Source organism: Neoarius graeffei, chromosome 13 (genome assembly GCF_027579695.1).
Source record: "Neoarius graeffei isolate fNeoGra1 chromosome 13, fNeoGra1.pri, whole genome shotgun sequence".
Classification (NCBI taxonomy): Eukaryota; Metazoa; Chordata; class Actinopteri; order Siluriformes; family Ariidae; genus Neoarius; species Neoarius graeffei.
In genome coordinates this window covers 30,816,276-30,831,102 of record NC_083581.1, presented here as the reverse complement: position 1 = coordinate 30,831,102, position 14,827 = coordinate 30,816,276, and the positions used below count along the sequence as shown (strand labels likewise).

The window sequence follows — 14,827 nt, the reverse complement described above, 5'->3', positions numbered from 1 at the left end:
GCCTCGGGAGTCCTGGAGGTTAACATGACCCGATAGGACTCCTTCAGCTTGACGGCATCCCTTACTTCTGGTGTCCACCACCGGGTTCGGGGATTGCCGCCACGACAGGCACCGGAGACCTTGCGGCCACAGCTCCGAACAGCTGCATCCACAATGGAGGTAGAGAACATGGTCCACTCAGACTCAATGTCCCCCGCCTCCCTCGGAAGCTGGGAAAAGCTCTCCCGGAGGTGGGAGTTAAAGACCTCCCCAACAGAGTCCTCAGCCAGACGTTCCCAGCAGACCCTCACCATACGTTTGGGCCTGCCAGGTCTGTCCAGCTTCCTCCTCCGCCAGCGGATCCAACTCACCACCAGGTGGTGATCAGTTGACAGCTCAGCCCCTCTATTCACCTGAGTGTCCAAGACATAGGGCCGGAGATCAGATGAAACGACTACAAAGTCTATCATCGACCTCTGACCTAAGGTGTTTGGGCCGTAGGCACAAACAACAGCAAGAGCCCTCTCCCCAATCCGAAGGCGCAGAGAGGCGACCCTCTCGTTGACTGGGGTAAACTCCAACACATGGCAGCTGAGCTGGGGAGCTATAAGCAAGCCCACACCAGCCTGCCGCCGCTCACCACGGGCGACTCCAGAGAAGTGGAGAGTCCAGCCCCTCTCGAGGAGCTTGGTTCCAGAGCCCAAGCTGTGCGTGGAGGTGAGCCCGACTATCTCTAGCCGGTACCTCTCAACCTCCCGCACAAGCTCAGGCTCTTTCCCGCCCAGCGAAGTGACATTCCATGTCCCAACAGCCAGCCGCTGTGTCCAGGGATCAGGTCGTCGAGGCCCCTGCCTTCGACTGCCACCCAATCCACACTGCACCAGTCCCCTACTGCTACCTCTGTGGGTGGTGAACCCACAGGAGGTCGGGCCCACGTCACCTCTTCGGGCTGAGCCCGGCTGGGCCCCATGGGCAAAGGCCCGGCCACCAAGCGCTCGCATACGAGCCCCAACCCCGGGCCTGGCTCCAGGGTGGGGCCCCGGCTGCTCCTCTTTAGCCATTTCGGCATATTTATTGGAGACAAAATAAACCGCGGCTTTTCGCCATAACAGTTGGGCTGTACTGACAAACACGAATGAAAATTGCACACATAATGTCTGAAAAAAAGTGTCTTCTTGTGCCCTCTTGTGTTGTTAAAAGAACGTAACATTTATACAAATCATTCATACCAAACATAGGCGACCAAACAAAGGCTACCGCTTCTGACATGATATCAAATCGATGACGTCACAAATCGCGTACCCCCACTTTAAAAATCTCCCCTACACCACTGGCTACAAGTGAAAGTTGTACAGTCAAATTTTTAAAGTTAAAGTACTGAAGTACTTGCTTTTAAAATACTTAAGTATTAAAGTACATTTTCTGTCAATGCATTGTTGTATTATTGCCACAGTGCTTACAAAACCTAATGCCTCCGAAGCGACCGACTGGATTTACTGACTAGCTTGTAAAGCCTGTAGAATAAACACCTGGTAGAATGTTACAGAATGAAACAGAACTGAATTGACAAAAGAAGAGCCATTGTCATTTTAATTTTTTTTTTATTATTATTTTAACACTCCTACCCACCCCCACAAAGCAGCATGGCAGCGTTCGAACACAGCTCTGGCAGTGTGCACACATACAGTATGTGTATGTTAATCAGGAAGACGGTGGTATAGCTGTAAATGCAGCTTGCTCAGAAAATAAAACGACAATCCAACCTGCTTAAATCCCAGGTCCGCACCTCTAGCTTAATAACTGCCCAACAGCAACACTGCTATAAGCAAGACCAAAAAAAAAAAGCAAAACCATCGTCTGACATCAAAACAAAACTAGCTGTGTGTAAACATTAGCCATGGACAAGGCTATGGCAACTTGGTGGGCAAATCCATAGAAAGTCATTTGACTAACCAGACTGTTTAGCTATTGCAACATTAATCGCTAGCTCTAAAAGCACAGACAACTTAATTGCAAGCTTTCTCTTGGAATAAAACATTTACATGTCCAACCTGCGGAAGCATATTGAGCTAACAAGTTTTTGCAGGCCGCGATGTGGTTTGTCTTAGGCAAGCAAAGTAAACATTTAAAACGAAATGAATCTTTAATCCTTTCTGAAACATGGGTTCCAGGTATAGCCATGGGTGTGTGCATTCCCCAGAAGAACCACCTCCTTCCATTCTGCCATCAACTGATCGTGTTCAAATAATGCTGCTGAGAAGTCACTGAACTTGATTTTATACAGTCTATGGACCTGATGTGACCCTAGTGATTACTGATAGGCTGTCTCAGTGTCACCTGCAAAAAAAAACCCAATCATATTTTAGAAAAGAAAAGAAAAAACATTCACTTTCAAAGCTGCTTCATAGTAATGAGGACCTTGATAGAAATGTAGTGGAGTGATAAGTACGATATTTGTCTTTCACACGTAGTGAAGTTAAAGTCATAAGTTTCCAAAAAAAAAATAACTCAAGTAAAAGTACAGATACTCAAATTGTACTTAAGTACAGTACTCAAGTAAAATGTACTTCGTTACTGTCCACCTCTGCAACCCAGGAAGCACAAAGGCCCAGGCCTGCCATGAACTGGAAGCTGCTGGACCACTGTGCACATTCAAGCAAGTTTTGCATCACCATGGACTGAGAGGGATGCTGTCCAAGAAAGAAGCCCCTGCTCCAAAATCTAAAATCAGCCCCATCAAAGTTTGTAGCTGACGACATGGACAAAGAAGAAGCCTTCTAGAGGAAAGTTTTATGGTCAGATGAGACAAAGATTGAGTTGTTTGGCCACAATAACCATAGATACAGTTCCTACTGTTAAGCACGGTGGTGGTAGCATCATACTTTGGGTCTGTTTTGCTCCTAGTGGAACTGTACTCATTGCATTACACGGAGTGGATAGAATAATGAAGGTGAACCACCTCAGAATTCTTCAACATAACCTCAAACCATTAGAAACTTGCACACAGTTGGGTGTTCCAACAGGACAAGCACATGTCAAAGCTGGTTATGGAATAAAGCAGGCTAATATGACACTTTAAATAAGTCATGACCTCAACCCTATGTGGGCCCAAAGCATCTGATCAAGGTAAAACTTCCTAAGGGACATTTAACTAATATTAGGTGTGCTGTATGTATGTATGTATGTATGTATGTATGTATGTATGTTGGCCCTATTTTGGCTTCAGAAAATCCAATATAATTTAAAACTTGTGCACCAAATACTTGTTTGTTGTTGTTTTGATTAAAGATGTATATTGTACAATCATTCTGCCTCAGAAAAAGAAGAGTTCAAAGAAGTCACTGAAAGCCCAATATGCATGTCCAAGACAACATTCATGTCCATGCATTCTGACGACAACTGACGAATATCATAGTATAAAATCGCAGCAAGCTATATAAACTATAAAATATATTGTATATATTATTTACACCACAGTGCTATTGACTTTCTGTTTCTGACTGGGCAAAAGCTGCAAGACAAACCATAATTTATATTAATGCCCTTGTTCTAATACTTTAATATTTCTATAGTAACAGTTAACGCAGGGACTTGCGTGGTGGACATTAGTCATGATCATTTTCTCTACATCAAGTACAGTACAAGAGGCACTCAGCTACATTCTGTCTCCCTGAAGAACAATCGATATATGGACAATGGAGTAAGATGAACCATTTTTCACTTTTTTCATTACCTTGTCAAGTCAAATAGATCTTTCTATTGATACCAATTGATACTTCAAGGTTAATCCTTCTTAGCAACTAGCAATCTTTTTTTTTTTTAATCTGCAGCTTTAGTCACAAAGAATTTTGGCTCAGCTTAAACCAGATGAGGGATCAGATGAAGTAATGATCCAGTCTGGAGTAAAACTAAAGCAATCACCGATTTCCTTTTAAACATCCATTCTCTCTTTTCTTTCACACTTTCAGATGTTTATCTCTGCAAATGGCAATTTAACAAAATGAACTGCTCAAATTAGCACCCTTTTAAATTGTCCTGAGCAAATAAGCAGAATTTTTCCTCATATAATAATTCTCTCACACACTGTCATCTATTCTTCTACCATTAAAAATAATTTCAGCACATTAATTTATAGAGCTCCATGCTGCCAATTCTAACTGTACATTATTTTACAGTGACTACTCGTCATAAATGTGTGGCCCAGTTAACCTTGGGTATGGTGATTTATCTCAAAGTGATACTGACACGAACAGGTCTCCTCTGTATCATTTTATAGATTTTAACACAAACTTTCAATTTGCAATGTAATCGCAAGGTGTGGAGATGAAAACTCAACAAAATAAAACATTTAAACCTCCCGTCACAAAGCGATGCCTGGAATTCCCTTCCTTGCTGCCGAGAATGGTCCAAACCAGAAATGATGAGGAACCACTGCCTGGAAGGTGCGCCAACAGAACGTTTTCATGACAGAACATGAGCTGTGAGCTATTAACCTTCAACAGACACTTTATTTAGATGGAATCCAGTTTTTTAGTTTATAAATGTACAAATAAACATATTAGAAGATGCCTTTATAGCAAAAGAAAAATAACTCCTCATGGAAAGACTTATTGGAGCTCCCTCTTCAAAGATATAAATTGGAGTAGAGCTTGGCTTGTCCCATTTAAATTTTTAATTTCTAACAAAATCAGAGAATTACATCTTAAACTATTACATAACATCTATCCTACTAATGCATACATCTCCAGATTTTCCGATATCGATGACAGCTGTACCTTTTGTAAAAAAAAAAAAATCATCCCTTTATTTTATAAATGCCCATTTTGTATCACCTTTTGTAAAGATTTGGGAAATTTTCTTTTTGCTAAAACTACAGTCAAGTATCACTTTGCTGAGAATCATTATTTTTGGCATTCTCATACAATAATAAATTTAACATAATCTCCTTATATTACTAGGTAAATTCCATATACATAAAGTCAAAATGTCCAAGGCAACCCCCTCATTCCCATTATTTTTAATTGAATTAAAAATGCACTTTGAGTCTGTCACATATCGAATCCAACAAAAAGTGTTTATCAGCTATTCAATTTTATTCTAATTACATTAAGTGAAATTGTCTGTCATTTCAATTTGCCCTGTTTTATATCTCCTTTTCTTTCTTTAAACTTATTTCTATTTATTATTTTATTCACTTATTTATCTTATCACCCCTATTTTTTTCTATATTACTTTTTTTTATTTATGCCTTTGTCATGTCTTGGAATGTCTGTCACTTTGCCTTCCACCTGTTCTTACTGTTTTGTTGTTGTATTGTCTAATCTTAAATTAAAAAAAAAAAAGAGCTGTGAGCTATGACCAGTGTCCAAAATCACTCACTCATTCACTACTCCCTATCTAGGGAATTCTACATAGAGGACTATATAGTGAGCTCATTGGTAAAATGAAAAAACACTTTCAGACACTACTCCACCGCACCGTTATTTACGTCATTACTGTCGCACAATTAAAACGTGCTAGATCAGTCAGCTGGTGGGTTTTCAAAATAAACACATGCATGTATTTTTGTGATAAATACATATTATACTGTGTATTTCCCACATTAATAAATACATAGTACTTTGCCTCTGCTGCATCTTTCAGTTCTTTTAAATCAAGGCTGAATATTTTGTTCTTTGCTGCTGCCTATGAGTCCACTATGTAGGGTGTAATAATTCTCACTGTACGTTTGGACAGCACTACAAAATGGCAAACTCACTATATAGTCCACTATATAGATAGTAGTGAGTGATTTCGGACACAGCGCATGTCTTGCATGATAGGGATGAAGAGGAGTTAGTTGAGGAAGAGGAGGTTGGAGAGGAGGAGGCAGAATGTATGGCTTGGGATAGAGCCCTCCCGGTTTGAGCCGTACCAGAACCATCACACTGACAACCACAATGGGGTGAGTAACTGCTACTCAAATCTCAGCAAGCTGACAAGTGGACATGGTGGAGGGATGATTGTAACAGACCACCTGTTTTTGTTTACATTAATAATTACCAATACCAGCTGTTAGAATCTTTTACTGACGTAATTGTTAGTACAGTATAATAGTAATTCCTGTCAATAAGTTATAACTGAGGCCAAGATCAAAATTTTTGTTCCAATTCGGCAATTGCCTTCCGAATATCAACCTCCCACAAGCACACTGTGGCACAGAGATATGTCGCTTAGTGTGTCAGGTGGGCGAAGTATTCTGTCAGGAAGGGGTGGGAGATGGATGTAATTGCAGATGATAGTTTGTTTCAAAAGGTAAAACCAGGTAAATCATCTGAATCAGTCAGCATAAATCAAGAAACGGTGAAACAGGCAATAGGTTGAGCGAAGCACAAACAGACGATCAGATGCTAGGCAGGAAACAAACAGGAAATCAAGGATCAGAAACCAAGAGCAGCAAACAGAAACTAAGGCCTGGTAATGTGTTAGCAATGCAATACTTTGCAATCTGCGAGTGTTTTCTAGGTCCTTATATGGGTGTGCTGATTGCGCCCTAATCTTGTGTAAGTACGAATCATTTACGGCACGTGCACTGTCTGGCTTGTGCCCGAGTCAGTCTGATGCATGTGCCACGGTACGCAGGTGTGACATAGGCTGTGTCCGAAATCACTCTCATTCACTACTCCCTACTCACTATCTAGGGAATTCTATATAGATAACTATATAATGAGCTCATCTCATTATCTCTAGCCGCTTTATCCTCCTACAGGGTCGCAGGCAAGCTGGAGCCTATCTCAGCTGACTACGGGCAAAAGGCGGAGTACACCCTGGACAAGTCTCCTGGTCACAGTTAACCTAACCTGCATGTCTTTGGACTGTGGAGGAAACCCACACGGACACGGGGAGAACACGCAAACTCTGCACAGAAAGGCCCTCGCCGGCCACGGGGCTCAAACCTGGACCTTCTTGCTGTGAGGTAACAGTGCTAACCATTAGTAAAATTAAAAAACACTTTCGGGCACTACTCCACCGCCCCGTTATTTACGTCATTACTGTCTCACAATTAAAACGTGCCAGATCAGTCGGCTGGTGGGTTTTCAAAATAGAGCGGCAGCTACAGTTATCAACAGTCCATAATTAGACACCTTTTCAGATTTACCAATAAAAAACAATTTTACAATGGTGAGTTTCAGTTGCAACAATTATTGGTTAATTAAATCAACCAGAAGACACGCCCCCCCCCCTTTTGATTTTGTTGTCTGATGATGCAGCTCGTTACCTCAGACGGAATTTTTTTTAGCACAGTCAGCAATTTGAGGAAAACCCGGACGTTATCACAGGTAAGCATGGTGGAAAGATCATGGACATGTTTTTACTGATCAAATTCACCGATATTTCATGATATCCTTGTCGAAACTTACTTTCTTACTCTTTCATTTGACAGCCGCCATGTTGTATCTAAATGCGTGTTTGAGAAGTCACGTGAGGTGTCGATAACAGTGATCACTTTCACCGGTATCCACCATTATCGACACCCTGTGGAATTAAGTGACATTTACAACCGTTATGTATCGATCTTTGTTGAAGTAGCTGAAGTACTTTAAAAAAATTAAAGTGCTCTGATTTTTTTTTTTTTTTCGCGGTCCGGTTTCCATCAAATCGTGCGCTCTGATTGGCTCGCGAGTGGTCCGGAATCCCACAATCCAGACCCTGGTTACAGACCTTTGTCGACTCGCTAGTTAACAACAAACATAGTAGCAATTTGTCAACATTTATTTTCGTATTTCTCAGTATAATAGCATTTATTTTAAAGCATGGACAGCGATAATGACAGTGTTCACAGCGAAAGCAAGTTTTACTACCCTGATGAACACGAAATAAAAGAAAACATTTCAGGAGAAAGCCGAGTGGCAGGTTTGTTCCAAATATGGTTTCCCTTTCGGGCATGCTCATTTTCTGTTAGAATTTGGGAAAGAAAAAAGACATAGTGTGTTTTACTATATAACATGGATATTTTTAACTTTAACACGCAACCAGTTCTCTCACTTATTCGAGAGAGGAGCTGCTGGCCCTGAAAACAATGGGACGAGCCGGGATACGACACCCCATCCCGGCCGAGCTGAGGAGGAAACCCAGGGGCTGCAAAGCTGGGGCTGCAAAGCTGGAGCTAAGCTAAAGGCTAGGCTAGCAGACAACTGGCGGTGCTGCAAACCATCTATTCCCTCTGTTATCATGGGGAATGTGAACTCGCTGCCGAATAAAGTCGACGAGCTTTCCGCTCTGAACAACCATCGGATTTACTGGGAGAGCAGCTTATTTATCTTTACAGAGACATGGCTAACACACCTTGTACCAGATGCTAATGTGGACCTGCGGGGATTCACTGCTGTGAGAGCCGCCAGAGACACTAACACACAGGAAAAGCAAAGGTGGGGGATTCATCATTTATGTTAACAATTGCTGGTGTAACCCAGGACATAGCTCCGTAAAGACAGTTTTATGTTGCCCGGACTTGGAGCCGCTAGCCGTTAGCCTGCGGCCATATTATCTGCCGAGGGAGTTCAGTCACGTGATCATCTGTGTTTACATCCCTCCGAGGGCAGACGCAGCCGCTGCATGTGAGAGGATTCACTCTGTCACAGTAAGGTTGCAGACACAGCACCCTGAGGCATTTATCATCATTTCTGGGGACTTTAATTATGCTACTTTGGACTCTACTTGGGCTGCTTTTTACCAGGCTGTGGATTGTCCAACAAGGAACAACAGGACAATTGACTTGCTGTATGCTAATGTGAGGGATGCATACAGAGCCACACCCCTCCCCCCACTAAGGAAGTCTGACCACAACCTGGTTCTTCTACAGCCGAAGTACACCCCCCTGGTTCAAAGGCAGCCTGCAACAACTAGCTCCATCAGGAGGTGTTCCCCTGAAATGGAAGATGCCCTCAGGGACTGTTATGACATCACGGACTGGGATGTGCTGCTTAGACCACACTGTGAGGACATGGAGGGGCTGACACACTGTCTGACGGATTACCTTAACTTCTGTGCAGACGTGGTCTCCCCCGCTAAGACTGTACAGTGTTACCCTAATAACAAGCCATGGGTAACACAGGAAGTCAAAGCTGTCCTCAACAGGAAGAAGGCCACCTTCAGGAGCAAGGATAAGGAGGTGATGAAAGCAGCACAGCAGGAGGTAAAACGCTGCGTGAGGGAAGCTAAGGACAGCTACAGGAGGAAAGTGGAGCAGAAGCTGAAGGAGAACAGCATGAGGGAGGTCTGGGAAGGTGTGAAAACCATCACAGGCTACAATACAAAGACCAGAGTCATTGAGGGAACAGTGGAGAGGGCAAATGAGTTGAATGACTTTTTCAATCGGTTCAACCAGCCCACGTCCCCCCCCACTCTCTACCTCACTGCAGCCATCTCTCCTCCTTCCCTCAACACACCTCCCCTCAGTCATCACAGCAGCCCCCTCCTCCCCCACCTCAACACAGACTCCTCCATGCATTACTGCAGACCAGGTCAGAGGTCAACTGAGGAAGCTTCACCCCAGGAAAGCAGCAGGCCCGGACAAGGTGTGTCCCTGACTACTGAAGACCTGTGCTACTGAACTGGGTGAACCACTCCAATGCATCTTCAACCTTAGCCTGCAGCTGGGGAGAGTGCCCACCCTCTGGAAGACATCATATATTGTTCCAGTTCCCAGAAAGAATCGGCCCAGCGAGCTGAACAACTTCTGACCGGTGGCACTCACTTCACATCTGATGAAAACGTTGGAGTGGCTCTTCCTCAGCCTCCTCAGACCCCAGGTACAACATGCCCAGGACTGTCTGCAGTTTGTGTACCGGGCAGGTGTCGGTGTGGAAGACGCCATCCTCTACCTGCTACACCGAGCCCACTCACATCTGGATAAGGGAAATGGCACAGTGAGGATCCTCTTCTTGGACTTCTCGAGTGCCTTCAACACCATCCAGCCCCTATTGCTTCAGGACAAACTGAACAGGATGCGAGTAGACCCCTGCCTGGTCACCTGGATCTCCAGCTACCTCACTGACAGGCCACAGTACGTCAGGCTGAAGGACATCATGTCTGACACTGTGATTAGCAGCACCGGAGCACCCCAGGGCATGGTGCTGGCCCCTCTTCTCTTCACCCTGTACACCGCGGACTTCTGCGACAACTCAGAGCTGTGTCACATCCAGAAGTTTGCTGATGACACAGCCATTGTTGGGTGTATCAGTGATGACAGAGAGGAGGAGTATAGGAGCCTGGTGAGGGACTTTGCTGTGTGGTGCAACAGGAACCATCTGCAGCTCAACACCTCAAAGACCAAGGAGCTGGTCATTGACTTTGGGAGGTCCAGACAAAGGTCACAACCAGTTCTGATCGAGGGAGTTGAGGTGGAGGCTGTGGATTCCTACAAGTACCTCGGGCTGTGGCTGGACAGCAAGCTGGACTGGACTTGCAACACCAAACACTTATACAGGAAGGGACAGAGCAGGCTATACTTCCTTAGGAGGCTGTGGTCCTTTAACATCTGCAGGAAACTCCTGTGGATGTTCTATCAGTCTGTGGTCGCCAGTGTCCTGTTTTACACCATGGTGTGCTGGGGGGGGGCAGCACATCCAAGAAGGACACATCCAGGCTGGACAAACTGATCAGGCAGGCCGGCTCTGTGGTCAGCATAAAGCTGGACTCTCTGGTGACAGTGGCAGAGAAGATGACTATGGACAAAATACTGAACATCATGGACGATGCCAGTCACCCTCTGCACACCGTCATCAGCAACCAGAGGAGCCTGTTCAGTAACAGAATGCTCCTTCCCAAGTGCAGGACGAACAGACTCAAAAACTCCTTTGTCCCTCATGCCATCAGACTGTACAACTCCTCTCTGGGGGGGGAGGAAGGGTAACAGGAGGACAGAGGACAGGAAGGAGTAGTAGCCTAGCCTAACAATAAGCAATACCGGACAATGTGCAATATAAAGTGCAATATCTCTCCTACTGCCCCCCCTTCTCCCCACCTTTTTCCCCTCCTTCCCCCTCCCCCTTCCTCTCTTCCCCATATCTTATTCTTTTTATATATTTGTATATGTAAATACTTAATTTATTTTAATTTATCTAGAAGTTCTCTATTTCTTTTCTCTGTTTATCTGTAATGATGCTGCTGGAATCTTAATTTCCCTGAGAAAACCCTCCCAAAAGGATCAATAAAGTTTTATCTAATCTAATCTAATTATCAGTTCATTTGTTTACAGACATTAGAATTACTTCCTCATTTACGTAAGCACCAACATCGATAGATTTATATAAAATATATTTTGTACTAAATATAAGTCTATGTAAAACAAATTAAAATAAAAACTGTTTTGTTAACTTAATACCACATACCGATTATTTTTATTACAAATAATCATCTGGATTATTTCTGCCTGATTCCACATCCAGCTGGAGCTGTGTCACCTGATGGGACAGGACCTTGACCTGCTGGGCCTGCTTGAAGGCATCTCTCTCCAGCCGCTCATCTCTGGCACGTTGCAGCTCCATAAACGACTGAAACATCATGGCTAGGCGGTCGATGGCGGTATCTGCAGTGGCAGGCTGTGGAGTGGGCACTTCAGCCTCAGCGGCGCCCCCTATTGCTCCATCTTCCTCGCCCTCGCCAGACTTCTTCCTCCTGGTAGTCATCTTGTCCACTGTGGTTCTTCTCTCCGTCTAACTCCTTTATCCCACTTCTGACACCACATGTCGCAGGATGACCGGCGATGGAGCAGACGAGAGACGTTTTTTCCAAACTAAAATCTTTTTTCCTTCTTTTCTAAAAGTGCAAGTATTTACAATGCAAGTCCCAAAACATGCAAAACAAAACAAAAAATAAGCAAAATGAGAAAAATAGCGGCAGGCGCGCCAAACTATGTCCTAAGACTCTGAGCACAGACACTACCTTTCTCCACAGAGCTACAACTGAGGCACTGGGCCTTTTACAGAGATAGCCCCTCCCTCAGGTAAGCCCCATTCACAAAAATAAATCAATTAACTAAATAACAAGAAAATAAAGACAAAATAACAATTCAAAGAAACACAAACAATATACATAATCACCCCAAAATATTTTCATTCGCCTAAACCCCTTCTATGGCTAATAAAAATACATTCACCTCACCCACTACAAAACACCCCTGTTAAAAATGGTCTTCTCCTATGAGGAAGTAGAAGTGTGCTGACAACTTTCGTGAGTATGAATTCTACAGTTTTACAAAAATGTTTTACAAAATAAACATCCATGATTTGAAATAGCCAGTATGTAAGTAGTGATTATTTACCCTAAAAAAATCGCTAAAACAGATGAGAGTTGATAATGGTGATCTGAAATGCGCGTTTGAAAACGCAAGTGGAAATGGGGAAATTAGGCAAAAGTTTTGGCAAACTGTGGTTAATGAACAATGAACCAAAAAACAAAAACAATACATACAGAAAATGAATGGAAAGGGAGACAGACAAGTGGCGTCAAGGCAGCATGTTGATTAATGCCGGTGTTCTGTAAAGTTATCCTACCTCTTGGATTTGTCCTACCAAGCCTACTGCGCATGCGCAGAACACATGACGTCATATCTTGGAATTTGGACCGAGTTTTGTCCTGCCGATCAGCTGGGCTGATAGAAAATCGGTGAGTATTTCACGCATTTGCCGATTTTTATGTTTTGTGTGTATTGGTCGAGACTTTGGCCGAGTCAAATAATTTGTAATGACTTGTTTTGAATAATAAAACGGTCTGTATGAGAACTTGCTAATTCTGTCACGCAGTGGGCACTGTGCAGTCAAAGTTATAACGGGGCATCGTTTCGTTTGTTTATAAATACTGTATTTTATACGTTTCTGAATTGCAAATATGCCTACATTACGCATTCTATCAGCCCAGCTGATCGGTAGGACAAAACTCGGTCCAAATTCCAAGATATGACGTCATGTAGGACAAATCCAAGCGGTAGGATAACTTTACAGAACACCTGTTAATGGCTGCCTGTACGCTATTGCCTGCGTGAGCGTCACAGCTCAGTCTGTGACAGTGGATAATTGTGATACAGTGTTGATAACTGTGGACAAAGGTGTTGATAATTGTGGAACGGTGTCACGTGATCTGATACGCTAAGTAATCAGGAATCAATTCCTTTTTTTTCCAGTGGAAGTTTGAGTAATTATTCATGCACAATTTATGTATTGAAAGTCTTTTCTACTTTTGCAATGGCCAGAAGATCGTTAAGGTGTCAATAATTGTAGCCCCCACTCTACATGTATGTATTTTTGTGATCAATACATATTATACTGAGCATATTTCCCACATTTAATAAATACAAAGTACTTTGTGTCTGCTGCATCTTTCAGTTGTTTTAAATCAAGGCTGAATATTTTCTTCTTTGCCACTGCCTTTTATTAAATCAAATTTGAGGCTTTTGATTAATTCCTCACTCTGCACTATAACTTTTATTCTTGTATTTTATGTCCTATTCTATTTTAGCTTATTTTCTATTCTCTTACTATTTTTAATTGTACTTGTCCATTTATAATGTGTTTCCTTCTCCATCCATTCGCCCCAACACTTTTTTTTTTCTTTCAGTGAGACCGCAATGCATGATGGTATATACTGCTTGGTTAGTGATCATTGGTTGGACACTACGTTTCATGGTGCATTATGGGATACTATGAGTCCACTATATAGGGTGTAATAATTATCACTATACATTCACACAGCACTATAAAATGGTGAACTCACTATATAGTGAGTGATTTCAGACACAGGGATTCTGTTTATTAATGTGGGAAATACATTCAGTATAATATGTATTTATCACAAAAATACATGCATGTATTAAGTACTTTGAAAACCCACCAGCCGACTGATCTGGAACGTTTTAAATGTGTAACAGTAATGGCATAAATAACGGCATGGCAGAGTAGTGTCTGAAAGTGTTTTTTCATTTTACCAATGAGCTCACTATATAGTCCTCTATACAGAATTCCTTAGATAGTGAGTAGGGAGTAGTGAATGAGTGAGTGATTTCAGACACAGCCACGGAGTCATAGAGAAGAGTGAAATTATTTAGGTGTCAGTATTAATTTAAAACATTTTCAGTGTTGTAAAGTACCACAGAGGAACACAGCATTAATACCATAAAATTTGTAAATAAACTGCCATGCTATTCTGTGACTGGGCTTGTCTGTATTCCTTTGGTAGTGATGGAAAATGATGTTTAAAAATCCTGGATTCAGATGCTGTGTGCACACTTCCGGTTTCTGGAGATTCCCCGATCTACGTCACAGCAAGGTGCCGTAGTTCCTGTCTGCTCGAATGTGCCACTTTTTTTTCACTTTTTTTTTTTTATCGAAGGCTTATTATTCACAATCGCATTGTGGGTGAAAATTATCATAACTATCTTTATTTTCTTGGAGTCATAGGGAAGAGTGAATTTATTTAGGTGTCTGTATTACTTTAAACCACCACATCATTTCATAATAAAATGGCTTTACAAAACAGCTACATTACTTTGCATAAGCTAATTAAGGCAATAAAATGCTCATCAATCAGATAAAATAGTTGTCTCTTCTTGACTGTACTATCACATGATTTGTTTTTCCATATGATTTCCTGAATACTTTCAGTACTCTCCTATGGTTTCACTGGTACGAGATGCACACTAATGAAACCTTAGAATTCACAACATGCATAGGTTTTGTTGGGTTGATCACGGTCTCTCTGATAATGCTAATTTCAGTTAGTATGGCTATATGACTTAAAGGGGACCTGTTCTAAAAAAAAAATCTCACTTTTTTCAGTGCTTATGCACACACGTTTGGGTATCTGGAGTGCC

General features: G+C 42.5%; 1 protein-coding gene across 1 annotated transcript in view; it reads right to left on the bottom strand.

The window, feature by feature from the left end:
• The window catches only part of syt6a (synaptotagmin VIa), a 255,067-nt gene that overhangs the window by 154,731 nt on the left and 85,509 nt on the right, over window positions 1–14,827 (bottom strand). The window lies entirely within an intron of this gene.